Below are 14444 nucleotides of genomic sequence, written 5' to 3'. Positions count from 1 at the left end.
TTCAGTATCCTCTTTCCAACAGTAGTTGGCCAGATGCTTCTGGGTAGCTCACAAGAAGGGCATTGTGGTGATAGGCGTCCTTCTGTTGTTTGTCCCTCACATCTGGCATTCAGAAGTAGACTGTCTTCAAACATGGAGCTCAATCAGAGCAGGATTACAGCTGTAATGCAGCTGTTGGCTTTGTACCAGACAGAGAATCATTCTCCTTCAAACCTTGAAGCACAGCAACCTTGTGGACAGCCAAACATGAGCTCACGAAACGCCAAACTGACAGTTACAAATACTGGGGTATTAATGGTTTTCACGGTGTCTCCTCCCTTTTCTCCCCCCACAAGGCAGAACAATTACTGGATAATCATTGCCCCCAACATTACACAAATGGTCCCCAAGGCCCCAGCTTGCCCCACTGCCGTTTTCAAAACAGATCCAAACCACACTGCAATGTAACCATGAACGCCTATAACTGGGCCTTAAAACACATGTTTTTCCTGCACACAGGCACATACCGTTCATTCATGGCTTTTGGCACTCTTTCAACTTTTTGTCGGGCCAATAAACCTCCCACACATTCCATTCAAAACTGTTCCACTCATTCTGAGAAAGAAAGACTGGAAATTCTCAATAACCTTGGCACAAGGGCCCACAAATGCTCTCAGCACAGCAACGGTCAGTTCTTTGAAACACATGTGTGTCTGTCCCGCTACAAAGTGAAAGACCAAGCTCAGACGTAACACAAAACTGTGGTTTGTGCCCTAGCTACAGTTAAGAACTCACATGTCAGTTGAGCTTCTAGATGAGCAAAGGGCGAACCACGGTTTGAACAAGCAACTCAAAGAAGTGAAAATCCTTTTCTTGTTGTATGTTCTGTTCTGAAATGTTCCTATATATTGTTTGTTTTGAAAAAACAAAATTCAGTAGAATCATTTTTAACGCACTATTTGCTTTCAATGATCAAAATTTTCTAATAACATAAAGTACATATATAAATTGGGTACTCACATCTGAACATAACAAGTCATTTAATTTTTTTTTAAACTTTCCTTCTACTTGTAAACACATCATCTCTGAAGGGAGAGCATAAAACAGTGGAGAAAGGGCAGGAGGAGCTGGGTTCCGTTAAGCCATTTCTTCTCAATGTTGCATAAATGCAACAAGGACCAAATGTGTACACCGTGGGCTGGGCAGAAATGTGTTTTAAAAGCAGCCGTGGCATGAAGAAGCCATTTTCAATGTATGAAAATCACAGCCTCTTTCCATTTCTACAGTTGCTTTCATCCAGGGACAACAAAGCAGTGTGCAAACATTAATTGAGCCTCACAAGGGACTCTCCAAAGTATCTTAATAACCATTTTACAGGCAAGTGATCCTGGGCACCAGATACATTCCCAAGGTTAATGGACCAAGTCCTGCCTGGCACTAGATCCAGTTCCATTCTCCATGTCCACCTTACAATGGCAATAACTACTCAATTGGCACTCAGTTACACAAGCAACTGCACAAGTTCATATGAGACAATGTGGTTGTCAAGATCAAGCACGCTTGTAAATGTTCTTAACCTGGATTTATGACAAGAAGGAAAGTGTTGATTGAAAAAGCCTGTCTAAAACGCTAAACCAGTGTTTCTCAAACTGTGGGTCCCCATTCATTTCAATATTTTATTTTTAATATATTAGACTTGATGCTGTCATTGTATGTGACTGCATTTGGGGAAATGTTACAGACCTGTCCTTACAGCAAGCTACTATCCATATTCTTTTAACAAGGATAGTAGATGGGACTTACTCCTGGGTAAGTGTGGGTAGGATTGCAGCCTAGGATTGTTAAAAATTTTCCTGCTTGGTGATGTCATTTCCGGTGATGACATCACTTCTGGTGGGTGCTGACAAATTCTCATTCCAAAAAGTGGGTCCCGGTGCTAAATGTGTGAGAACCACTGCTCTAAACAGTTTTTTTTTATTTATCACATTTTTTTATACTGCCCTTCCTCCAAGAAGCTCAGGGTGATATCTACACAGATCCTACCCCCCTTTTGTCCTCACAACTACCCTGTGAGGTAGGCAAGGCTGAGAGATAATGACTGGTCCAAGGTCACCCAGGACATCTCATGGCTGAGTGGGGATTTGAACCTGGATCTTCCAGGTCTAAGTAACTCCTGAACCACTACACCAACCTGGTTCTCAGGATGGAATTTTGGCATCACAGGAGAAACTTTTCCCACTATCAACTTCCTCATATGTTGAAACAAAGTCAAGTGGGTCTCCCAGGGGAGGGAGTTTCAGAGCCTGGGTGCAGCCACCAGAAAGGTCCTGTCGCAGGCCTAACCTCAGACTATGATGCAATATGGAGCAGAGTCTTCCCCTGTGTTTTCAGTGGGTGAATGGTCAAGACATCATATAAAATTTGTCTTCCCTCATTTATGGGGTAGCATCCTCCTCTGCTGTGATCATCCCAAGAGATGATCCCAAGAGAGATTCGCCATGTCTGATCCAAGGCAATTACAATGCAATCCTATATAGTATTTATGCAGGTCAGCCCTCTGTATCTGTATATTCAGGACCAGTGGATTTCACTACTGTGGGGTCAGCCTGAACTGGACCCTTCAGAGACAACCACCTCCGGAGGGTGTTCTGAGGTTGGTGGAGGCTGTGTGTGTAGTCCACAGGCCTCAAGCCTTCTAAGGTCTTAGATGGTCACTTCGGTTTATCATAAAAACAAGAAGTGATGTTTAAAGACCTTATAAAGTCTTTGTAGGGGCAGGGAGCCCATATGTAGCCTCCACAGGCCTCAGAGCACCCTCCAGAGGTGATGGGAACCATGCTCCCATCGCCTCTGGAGGATTAGAGGGGCCAAGACCCACAGATTCCATTATACAGAATTTTGATATACTGAGGACAAGAGTATACAATTCAAGGCTTGGTTATTACAAATTGGGGCAGTGAGGCAAAGGGATGGAGTGAAGCCTAGCCATTTTAACTCAATCTCTGCAATACTTTATACATTCAGTTCCAAATGCATCCCTCAGGGCACTGGAAGGTGTGTGGAACAGGGAGCAGCTGCTGCTCTCTAAGGCTGTCATCCTGTGCAAGCTTACCTGGGAATAAGCCCCACTGAACACAGGAGAAATTACTTCTGAGTTCAAATGCACAGGACTGCCTTGCACTGCTTCTCATATGAGGCAGCTACACAGGTGATCCCCTGATAACATCTTTCATGTATATATTAAGCTGCAGAGAGACTAAGCTACCATCAAAAAGAGGATACAGAAGAATACAAGGAGGAAATGAAATGGGCATAGTCTCTGGGGATACCCAACCACAAAACACATGTTCAAAAAGAATCTTCTCAAAGACCACGACATGAAATAAGTTAAGCCCCCAGGAAAAGGTAAGTGTATGAATGATTGCAGAATGCCAGCAGGATGCCTGCATGCAAGTGCTCTTTAAAAAAGTAGAAAAGATTAAGGCAAGCAGACAGGGCCAGTGGTTCAAGGCAGACTGATGGACAAGGGGCATCTAGAAGACCAAGCCCAATACTGCCTGCAGCTGGCCACTCAGTGACTGTGGATAGCATTTTTGCTGCTATGGCTGCCCTTCCCAGGGTTGCTTTAGGGCCAAATCCTATCCAGCCCAAGGACCAGTGCTGAGCTCCATTACTGGTGCTTGGTGTTGCAAACGTGCTTTACGGCACGTTTGCAGCACCCAGAGTGAGAGGAGTGCCAATGCTGAGCCAAGAAGAGGACCCTGCATGGCTCCCGGCAATATGAGGCGTCGTCAGGTGGCAGTGCAGCCTCTGGGGGTCTGGGGAAGGGTGAAACTGGGTGACCGAAGGGACAATCAGGCTCAGGAGGAGGGTGGAGATACCAGCAGACTCTGTGAGCTGCTATGGGAGGCTTTGGCCAAAAAATAGCAGAGAAATATTAGTAATAAACAATATGTAAATGTATGCACGGAATAAGGTGCATCCCTAAAGTCATTACGCTAAGCTTCTCCCCTCCTCATCTATCTTGCCCATCTTAACAATGAGAATTTTACTGGTAATTACGTTGCTTTTTCCTCTCCCTAATGGCAAGGACAGTATTTACTTTGAAAAATCTCTCTTCAAACATATCTCTAGAACACAGGAACTTAAGGTTTAATTTTGTTAAAAACCTTCAGAAGCTGCAATGGTGAAGATTCAAGCTTCTGCAATCACAAAACTGCCAGGGGGTCCATAGTGAGAGTACCCATTGCCTATCCTTGGACTGGCCTCTAAAAATGCTTGGAATATAGGGGGGGGGGGAAGAGAGAGAGAGAGAGAGACTGTGTGTGCCTCTCTTTTTCCTCTTTCTTCACTGTGACTAATGTGTTTCTGTTCCATGCTGGAATTTAAGCCGTCTATAGTTCTAAATTAAGCCTATATTAATGAGAAAGTGGAGGCCCTTGATTGAAAAGTTCCATGTCTTGCAGGCCTGCTCCCTATACAATTGCACTGAAAAATAATTCAACTGCAGTAGGGCGACATTCTTAAAATACTTGAGGGAATTCAAACATGAAATAAGGTTTCCAGGAAGGGAAGAAGCTGAGAATGTGAAAATAGTATGCGTGTGTGTTAGGGCTGACGACAATTAGTCGGTAACCGAACTGAGCAAAAATCTTCCAATGCGCCAATTATTGGGCAACAGTATTTCAGGACTTTGTTAACTATGTAAGAATTGTAAAGAAAACCGTGGATAGAGGAAACTGTCTTGAAAATAAGCATTTGCACAGGGCTTCTTGAATGTGCAAAGGGCTTCAAAGGTACTGTATTATTTTGAAGCCATCCTTGCAGAAATCCTGTAAAGTAAGAAACTGTTATCATTTGCAGCTAAGGCTGGGAGGTAGTAGTTTGCTTGAGGTCACAAGTGAGTCCATGACAGAGGTGAGATTAGAACTAGGAAAGTCGTGATTCGCTGCTCAAACTCTTGGCTACTATACTCCAGGGGCATAGCTGGTAAGTACATGGTGTGGTAAGTACTGCAGGCGCTGCAACACGCTGTGTAAGCTGCCCCACCTACTTGCCGTTGGAGCCATTCCGGGTAGCAATGGCCATTCATAGCAATGGCCATTACTATACTCCACTAGTCCTTTCTTTTAAAAGAAGCATGCTCACACACACGAGGGAATGCTTCATTTGAGATGGCACCTCCTATAACCTGGGTATATGTATTCTAAAAAGAACTATGCGTTTCCCCAAATTTATGCACATTTATGCCCCAAGTCTACCCCCCACCAGTTTACACAATGCAGTCATGTCACCGAAACGCGTGCTGCCTATTACGGTGGGGGCAAGCAGGAGGTCTCCTCAAAGTAAGGAAACCTTTACCTCCAGGAAGACCCTCTTACGGCCATGGATCTCCTTGAAACTACACCAGCAGTATAGCTGGAGTAAGTCTGAGGAGCCCAAGGGCAAAAGAATTCGGCCCCTGCATTCAGCACTGAGATCCGCCCCCTCTGGCCCACTCCCCTTCACCTGCCCAGTTTCTTCCCCTACACTCTCCCTTCCCCTGCCCGAAACAGCTCTATAGCTATGCACACCTCACAGTTTGTAGCAAGAGCCAGGCACCATGCAACAGTGGTCAGAGTTCTGTGCCGCCATAAAGCAGGTTATGCTGCCAGAACACAAGTTCTAGCCACACAGGCAGCCCATAGGACTGGGCTGTAAAACTCATACAGTTCATCAGTTAGAATTTCCTTAACTGCATGCAGCCCTTACAGACATGCTCATGCAGATATAGATATAAGAACAGTCCTGCTGGATCAGACTAAAGGCCCATTTATTCCAGAATACTGTTTTCAACAGTGGCCAGCCAAATGCCTCCAGGAAACGAAGACAACAGCCCCCTGCCCACTGCATATTCCCAGCTTCATGTACACTGAGGTAGACTGCCTCTGGTCACGGCTCCACTCTCAACTATCATGAATAATAAGAAGAGCCCTGGTGGATCACAGTAAAAGATTCGTCTACTGCAGTGGTTCCCAGGTATGTCAAGAAGCCCCTTGGTCACGGCGGCAGCACTGCCATCGCTGCAGGGCCTTAGGGGAAATGCCTTGCTTCCAGTTCCCTTGGTGGGTTGCAACCCACCAGTTTGAGAACCACTGATCTAGTCCAGGGCTCTCCATACTGTGTCCTGTGGGCCGAATCTGGTGCATGGCAGAATCCATCCCCAGGGTGAGCTGAACGCTCCGTTCTGCAGGGGAGCCTCCCTACCATGCCGGCAATCTCCCACAAACTGCGTGCCGGCCAGCTGCTTCTGGGGTCAATCACCCCAGCAGGTTTTTGCACCCAGACTTCCAGGCAGAAGCAGCTGACCCGCATGCAGTTTGGTGGCAAGGTAAGGAGGTTCCCTGGAGGAATGGAGCATTGCGTTCACGCTGGGAAAGCTTTTTCCAGAATGCACTGGTCTCCAGTTTGGAGACCGCTGATCAAGTCCAACATCCTGTTTTCAACAGTGGCTAGCCAGATCCCTCTGGGAAACCCATAAGCAGGGCAAAAAGTCAAAGGCAACTGCTGCCTTCTGCTGTTGTTCCCCAGTGCTGGTTGTGGGGCAGAGGGGAAAGTATCTTGCCGAACTCATGGATGGTGAGAGACAAATAGCACCTTTGTGTTCCTTGATGGCCTGGAAATCTCCCCTGCACCAGAGTGTTTTCAAAGAGAAACAGAGTGGAAACTAGAGGAAGTTTGAATTTGGATCTAATCCTGCTATGAGTTTCTAGCGCAGCTGAACTAGAAACAGTTTGTGAAGCTGTGGAGAAGTGCATATTTTCCTAGATATCCAGCAATCCGCAGTTTCATTGCCTGTTTTTAGGAGCCTCTTCACTGCCATTTGTCTTTGCTGGTCTATTTGTACCTAAAGCAAATATTTAAAAGACACCCTACGTCACCGCGCACTCTCCTGTAAAAGAAACCAGACTCTGCAGTGCTGTTTCTTGGAATTTCTCACTGCCTGGAGAAGCGGGTGACACTTAAGAACCGACTCCTACACTATCAAGCTGCGTCGGTTGCCAGTTTGTTGCTGGACTCAATTCAAAGTGCTGCTTATCCCATTTAAAGATCTAAACTCACATTTCTCAAAGCTGCTCCCCCAGTGTACCAGTTGCTGCCACGCTGTCCTCGGAGGTGCCACTGGAAGTAACTGGCGATGATGTCATCACCAGTTACCTCCAGATTTGGAGACTGCGATGGGAGCTTCCAAGGTCAGTTAGAGGCTCAAGGCAGGTGGGTGAGCTTTTTCTTGTGCCTAACAACCGCACTCTTGAGCTCTGCCCGCTGGCGTGAGCTTCCTATCGCCATTGGAAGCTCCTGTTGCAGTCTCACTGCAGAGCAATGGCTGCCGGATGTACCACCCAATGCTTCCCGCTGTACCACTAGTGTGGTAAGCATACCACCGGTTGAGAACCACCGACCTAAATGGTTTAAGACCTGAATACGGAAAGGATTGCTCTTTTCTCACGTAAGTTCTCTCGTATACTCAGGTCACCAACAGGTATCTTGCTCCATATGCCAGAGGTATGCAAGGCACCTGCTAGAAAGAGGGCCTTTTAGACAACAGCACAAATCCTCTTGAACAGGCATGTCAAAGACCAGAAAGGAACCCAAGCTGTAATCCTTTGTGAAAACCGAAAAACACGGTTGCTTTCTTCAACTTTTGGTGGATGGTTTTTGTTTGCTGTTGGATTTTATGCATAGAAGTGGGAGAAAACCGTTTTATTTTACAGCGTTTTCCAAAAGTTAGAAGTGCAGAAAGCAGTGCTACGCGTTTTTCTTCAAAATTTACATTATAATTACAAATTATAATTGCTTTAAAAGTGTACTAAGTAGGTGATATCGGCGGTATAGGATCAGCAGATGCAGCCACAGACATTATCCGTGCACCCCCCCCCCCTCCATTAAATAAACTGAAAGCAAATAAAACTGTTTAATTTTTTTGCAGATTTCAGTTTGGTTTGTTGGTTTTTTTTAACAAAAATTAAAAGTGCAGAAAGTGGTGTTATATGTTTTTATTTAAGCCACCGTGTGCCCTTTGAGGAGAAAGGCAGGGTAAAAATCGAATAAATAAATATTTCATTATCACCGTTTTCTCCCATCTCTATTTATGTGTTATTTATGTTTTGCCATTGTAATAGGTTTTTGATGTTTTATTTGATTTTTTAAAATTGTGTGTTTAATGCTTTGCACCGTCTTGGATTTTACTCTTGGTAGGAAAAGCAAGATGTATAGTTTTAAAAAAATAATAATAATAAAGACACCAGCATCCACATACATGGGAGAAGGCAGCTGACACCAATTATGGACTGTAACTTCAAGCATGCCAAAGTTTTTCCCGTTGTCAGCTCTCACCAATTTATCGGGGTTGGGTAGAGATAGTTTTTAACGTGCAATTAAAACTTCCATTCCTCAATCCCATCGCCAGATCGATTATGACTCAGAACTCAAGTCGTTCCATATGCGATCATCATCCCATTGCTAACCGCGGCTCTCCCTTCCAAGGCCTCCCTGCTTAATGCTGGAAGAGGTGGGGGATGGGGGGAAATAAACCGCTATTGATTTGCCTAAAGCCAAGGAAAAGCAGAAAGACTGTGCCCATGTTACTATGGAAACCAAATGAGTGGAGTGTGAAGGGGGGGAACCCCTCTGACTCCCAGGCACTGTAAATTATTTACACAGACCCGGCCCCTCTTGTCCATTAAGGCCGACAGAAAGATTTAAAGCTAATCATTACACAAAGAGTCCCAACCACTTAATTCTGGCCCCTGTAAAGAAGGAAGGGAAGGCTGGATTTGCTTTGATGCCTAGGAACAGCTGGGTAGAAAGCCATCCTGGGACACCCGGACGGACACGAGGCATTCAAGTTTAGATCTTGCATTACTGGCTAAAAAAAACCAACTTCACAATAATACATGACTACATTCACTCTCTGTTGATGCAAGATGGAGCTGAGTGCCTTAAAGTTTAAAAGCCATTTCTGCCCAACGTTGCATATATGCAACAGGGATCAAATGTTTACACCTGTGGGCTGGGCTTGAGGTCAGGGAAGCAAAATAATAGAGCACTACAATGATTATTATATCACACTACAGCTTCCCTGTTGCAAGGCAAGACAAGTGTTACTTATCCCAATATTGCAGCCGAGAAGGAAGCCCTGTGCAGACAAACCTCTGTGCTTTTCAAAATTCATGTGGTGGTTGGAGGGTGAAAGAGTGCTGTCAAACCTGCCCCTTAAGCCCAAATATGGTATACAACATTGGTTTGCAGTGAAAAGCATTGTACCTGCCAAGAGATCCTTCCTGATCCAGAAAGGCTGGATGTTCAATCAGGAAGGATTCATCCCTGGAATCAGCATTTTGCCACTGTTGACAAATGACACACATGTGAATGTGGCAGGGGTTCAGGAACATGCATCATGGTCACCAGCATGGTCCCCCGACATACACACAGACAGATGAACTTTGAAGCACAGAGATTTGCCTGAACAAAACCTGAGTGACTTGCTTAAGGGCGCCTAGTGAGTCCACAGCAAAGGCAAAACCAAACCAGTAAATCTTGATTCACAGCTTAGCTGCTTACTATACTTACTGCACCAGTTCTCTTAATCATAAGCCAGGATGGCAGGTTGGTTGCAAGAGAGAAGGGTGAAGCCAAAAGTGGCCCCAAGCCATTTCGGTGCCTGAGGTCAACAACAACAACAAAAAACCCGACTTTTAGGGCCCAATCCTGAGCCAAGGCAGAACTGAGTGGGAGGACCTGAGATGACCTGAGATTACCCTTTGTCACCTGCCCCTCAGAGAAAAAAAAAATGTTCAAGAAATAGGATCATATTCAGCAAACCAACAACACTAATCATATAGCCCGATTCTCCCAACCTACTCAGGGTGAGCAAATGCATGCAGAGGGGCGAGCGTGATCATTGTGGCTCCCGACCTCACCCCCCCGACCTCCATGTACATGTATTCCCTGCTTTCTGACAGTTCGTTTTCCGATGATCCACTCTTTCAACACATTTCAATTATACCCGGAACCCATTCGTTCAACACATGCTCCACTCTTTCAACCTCTCTCTTCTGTTCTAAAGGCTAAAATTGCCCTCCCCATGTTGATTTGCATATGTCATGGTGATTCAAACTTTTTGTGTGTGTCTGAGAGAGAGAGAGAGAGAGAGAGAGAGAGCCAACTTTAGCTTCAGGTCTATTCCTATTCCCGAAGGCGTTATTGAGAGTCCACTTGCAGTAATCTTTGTGTGACAGCAGGAATTTGCAAGATATAAAAGGCTTTTGCGGTTTGCTAGCTGAAAAAGCATCGCACGCAAAAGACTGGGTTCCACTTTTCAACACTGCTCTGGTCCCTAACCCGTCAAAAGAGCAGGGGACGCCGTATTTGTTCACCTGCACAGAATCAACATGTGTAAAACTTCCATTCTGAATGACGCTAAACCACTGTCAAGATTGGGAAGGCGGGTTCGGAGTTTTGGCACTGGTGTGGGTGAACCGGCTTTTTAAAACAAGCACGTGTATGATCTTCCCATTGTCTTGCAAGTAGAAATGGCTGCTAGAAGCACAGCTCCTAATGGAAAAGGATATGTCAAAATTAAATACAGTCCATCACTTCTACTCCAGAATGGATGGGAGATACTCATGCAACAGCCAAAATATGAAGGCTTTGCAAGAGGTACATTCCATCTTTGAGCAGAATTGAACTTTTAAGACAAGGAGACCATAAAAAGATGCCTTTTTAAGGAGCTCTTTCTTTCCTTTCGGCCTCTCTTACTAATCACTTTGACATCTCTCAGTGAAAATCAGCTCACTGATTTTCTCCAGCAAAGCCCTACTGGTCAGATTAAGCTGGTCTTAGAGTCAAGCCTGATGTTTTAATAAGCATTAAATCTCCCATCTTTCCCCTCTCCAACCCAAGCGAATCATCGAGGCCGAGAGTACACAGCTTTGATTAATTTCAAACAAAAGACACAAAAGAGACCAGGAAGGAAAGAACACCCTTTTTCTCTCCGCTTAGGAAATGTGACAACCTCCCATTGATTTTCCCTTTCTGACAATTGCACCCAGAGGCTTATTCACATATTACAGTAAGTCAGGATGTATCAGCAGCTGCTCCACAGCCCATTCCTCAACTGTTTGTCTTTAAAAAGGTGGAGCAGCTGTTTTTGTACTAAGTACGTCCAGGATGCTAGAGCTGAGCATCCCACCTGTCTGTACCTGTTTGGGTAACAGAACACCTGTTCTCTTGCTTTATACAATGGTTCCCAACCTTTACCCAAGTGGTAAGAGAACCACTGGAGTTGCTGCAGGCAATTGCAGGGATGGTGATGACGCAGCCATGTCAGTAGTGATGGCAAATCCAGGTTCACACTGTCACCAACTAAGTAAAAATAGGGGTTTGGGGACTTACCTGATGGCGGCGGCGAGAGCCTGTGTTTTACAGTTTTTCCAGCTGTCACAGCACATGGACAAGTCTCAAAATCCCTTTTTTTTGCTTAGGTGGCGCCAATGGCACAAACCCAGAAAAGACATTGCCGCCGTCACCCCCAAGTCACCAAGGGGGAAGGATTACTTCATTTATGACGCACACAAATATGGCTATTTTGAGGATTCTAGTCTCATTTTCCCCTATGCTTATTTTATGTATTTATTACTGAACAACAAGGATTCTTGCGGTACTATAAAATCTAACATATTTATTGTGGCAAAAGCTTCCATGGACCACAGTCCACCTTGTCAGATGCATGAATCCATTTATTTATTCAGATTTAAGTCTCCAATTAAGTGGATCACAGCCCATGAAAGCTTCTGCTGCAAAACAAAAAACTGTTAGTCTTTAAAGAGCCACGAAACTGTTTTTAATCTACATTTTTCATTTTTACTCTACCCCCGCTTCCAAAGCATACAGGGTGGTGTACATCATTCTCTGTTGCCTCTATTTTATTCTCAAAACAACGCTGCAAGAAGGTCAAGCTGAGAGAGAGGGACTGTTTCAAAAACAACCAATGGAGTGGGGGTTTTGAACCTGGGTCTCCTCAGATGCAGGTCTCCCTGCAATCTACCCACAACAACACTGCACTGACTTCCTCATGCCTCTTTCCAAAACTGCTCAGAAGAAACGCCGGCTTCAACCTTGAAGAAAAAACAAAAACACGACCACAAATATCTGCTATGACCAGTAATCAATCAAACTGGGAAGAAAACAATTAAGTCTCCTCCCACAATTCCTGTCCTCTAAAGGCCTAATCAAACTTCCAATTAAGTTGAAATTAGTGCCATTTGTCTTTACATGTAACTATGACCGCCTTTCAGTAGAGAAATTCATCTATGGTCCCTGCAAATATAAATGGGTCACAATTTAAAAAAGAGGCAGCAAAAGAAAATCAGATTAAAATGGCAAATTACACAATAGGCAGGCAGATATTATGGGCTGGGGTGATTGTTCACTAAAAAACTTCCTAGCTTCAAGAAGCGCTTTCCAGGTCAGTTATCTTTTTAAGGTATCCCTGTATGTTGCAGAGAATTTTGGGGAGTCTCGTAGGGTACATGCTCTGTTCATATAGCATGCTGGCCAGTTTTGTTGGGTGACGAAATCTCTTCAGTTGCACATTGCAGTGCTCTTTAAAACTCAGCTTATTTGTTTTTAAGGGCACAAGACAGGCTGTTGCAGGAAAAACTGATATCGCATAAAGCAGGGGTGTCCAAACCTTTTGGCAGGAGGGCCACATGACCTCTCTCACACTGTGCTGGGGGCCAGGGAAAAAAAGAATTAATTTACATTTCAATATATTTACATAAATGAATATATTACTTATATGAATGAATGAAGGTCTTGCAATAGCTCAAGGCCTATAAAAGGCCTTGCACAAAGCAAAGCCAGCCTTTCCTTTGCTGCCGCTGCTGCATCACAGATGTGAAACAGCAAGCAGTGAAGGGTGCCCTTGTCCCACAGCTCACGTGAGAGGTCAAACAGTTGGCTGTCACGCTGAGAGCAGCTGCATCAGGCCAGCATGGGCTCCAGAAAGTCTCCAGAGGGCCAGAGGCTCACTGGAGACTGGGGGCTCCCTAAGGGCCAGATTAGAGTCCTCAAGGGCTGCAAGTGGCCCCAGGGCCGGGGTTTGAGCACCCCTGGCATAAAGCATACAGCTGACACCAGGAAATAATCCTGGAGACTCAGATAATGATTTTTGGTGTACAAACAGGCAGGCCAGACTTAGGGCCAAAAGGCTTGCACAAGGGGAACAGGTGCTGGGCATTAATGCTATTCTTTAAATAAAATTGCTACTATAAATTATAAGGAATGTATTTGCTTATATGTGGCATTAATCAACACATGTTTATCAATCTTTGAATGCAACTGTATCTTCTAATACAACAGGGCTAAATCATGCACACAAATCATGCATCAAAGTCATGAAAGGGGCTACAAATGTAATAAAAGAACACAACCAAAAGTTGAACAAATGCCAGGTGAACCATTTGATTGAGATAACAGAAGTGAGCCAGCTCCGAGAAGAGGGGTGCTACATAAGAAATCCTATTTTTATTTGCAAAAACAGTGATGATTCTAGAAACAACTAGTTGGTGGGCAAAACTGGTGGGGAGGTATTGGGTGGCATCAGCATGGAGTTTGACTGGTCTGTGGCTAGAGCCAGTTGAGGTTTTCAAATGCAAACTCTCTATTTTTTCTTAATGATAAGCTCCTGGTGTCTAAATATCCAATTCATTTAATAAATACCCAAGACTAAAGGCAATAATTCCAAATGGGGAGGTAAAATACCCAACAGCTTAACCCAATTTTGCCTGGGCCACAGGTGTACACATTTGGTCCCTGTCTGCAACATTGGGAAGAAATGGCTTAAAGTATTAAGAACATAAGAACAGCCCCACTGGATCAGGCCATAGGCTCATCTAGTCCAGCTTCCTGTAGCTCACAGTGGCCCACCAAATGCCCCAGGGAGCACACCAGATAACAAGAGACCTGCATCCTGGTGCCCTCCCTTGCATCTGACATAGCCCATTTCTAAAATCGGAAGGTTGCACATACACATCATGGCTTGTAAACCGTAATGGATTTTTCCTCCAGAAACTTGTCTAATCCCCTTTTAAAGGCATCCAGGCCAGATGCAGTCACCACATCATGTGGCAAGGAGTTCCACGGACCGACCACAAACTGAGTAAAGAAATATTTTCTTTTGTCTGTCCTAACTCTCCCAACACTCAATTTTAGTGGATGTCCCCTGGTTCTGGTGTTGTATGAGAGTCTAAAGAACACCTCTCTATTCACTCTGTCCATCCCCTGCATAATTTTGTACGTCCCAATCATGTCCCCCCTCATGCGCCTCTTTTCTAGGCTGAAGATCCTAGATCTTGCAAATCCTTCTGCAATTTGGTGACATCTCAGGTGGCTAAATTAGATGCATCCAAGATCCTAAAATT

General features: G+C 44.7%; 1 protein-coding gene across 3 annotated transcripts in view; it reads right to left on the bottom strand.

Annotated features, from left to right (window-relative positions):
• The window catches only part of CUEDC1 (CUE domain containing 1), a 93724-nt gene that overhangs the window by 47563 nt on the left and 31717 nt on the right, over nucleotides 1-14444 (bottom strand). The gene's annotated exons all lie outside the window — the stretch shown is intronic.

The sequence above is a fragment of the Tiliqua scincoides genome, chromosome 8, assembly GCF_035046505.1.
Source record: "Tiliqua scincoides isolate rTilSci1 chromosome 8, rTilSci1.hap2, whole genome shotgun sequence".
Lineage (NCBI taxonomy): Eukaryota > Metazoa > Chordata > Lepidosauria > Squamata > Scincidae > Tiliqua > Tiliqua scincoides.
The sequence above is the reverse complement of the archived record's forward strand: the minus strand, read 5'-3'. Positions and strand labels throughout refer to the sequence as shown.